The sequence below is a fragment of the Bison bison genome, unplaced genomic scaffold (genome assembly GCF_000754665.1).
Source record: "Bison bison bison isolate TAMUID 2011002044 unplaced genomic scaffold, Bison_UMD1.0 scf7180017863555, whole genome shotgun sequence".
NCBI lineage: Eukaryota > Metazoa > Chordata > Mammalia > Artiodactyla > Bovidae > Bison > Bison bison.
Window position 1 is genome coordinate 14,093 of NW_011494127.1, and position 570 is coordinate 14,662.

General features: G+C 39.6%; 1 protein-coding gene across 1 annotated transcript in view; it reads left to right on the forward strand.

The window, feature by feature from the left end:
• The window catches only part of LOC104983875 (tripartite motif-containing protein 64-like), a gene marked incomplete at its 3' end in the record, with an annotated part of 8,740 nt that overhangs the window by 4,451 nt on the left and 3,719 nt on the right, over positions 1 to 570 (forward strand). The window lies entirely within an intron of this gene.

Consider the following 570-nt stretch of genomic DNA (forward strand, 5'->3'; position numbering starts at 1 on the left):
CATCCATTATCATGCATCAAACCTGGACTGGCAACTCGTTTCTTACATGATATTTTACATGTTTCAATGTCATTCTCCCAAATCTTCCCACCCTCTCCCTTTCCCACAGAGTCCATAAGACTGTTCTATACATTAGTGTCTCTTTTGCTGTCTCGTACACCGGGTTATTGTTACCATCTTTCTAAATTCCATATATATGCATTAGTATACTGTATTTATGTTTTTCCTTCTGGCTTACTTCACTCTGTATAATAGGCTCCAGTTTCATCCACCTCATTAGAACTGATTCAAATGTATTCTTTTTAATGGCTGAGTAATACTCCATTGTGTATATGTACAATAGCTTTCTTATCCATTCATCTGCTGATGGACATCTAGGTTGCTTCCATTCCTGGCTGTTATAAACAGTGCTGTGATGAACATTGGGGTACACGTGTCTCTTTCCCTTCTGGTTTCCTCAGTGTGTATGCCCAGCAGTGGGATTGCTGGATCATAAGGCAGTTCTATTTCCAGTTTTTTAAGGAATCTCCACACTGTTCTCCATAGTGGCTGTACTAGTTTGCATTCCCA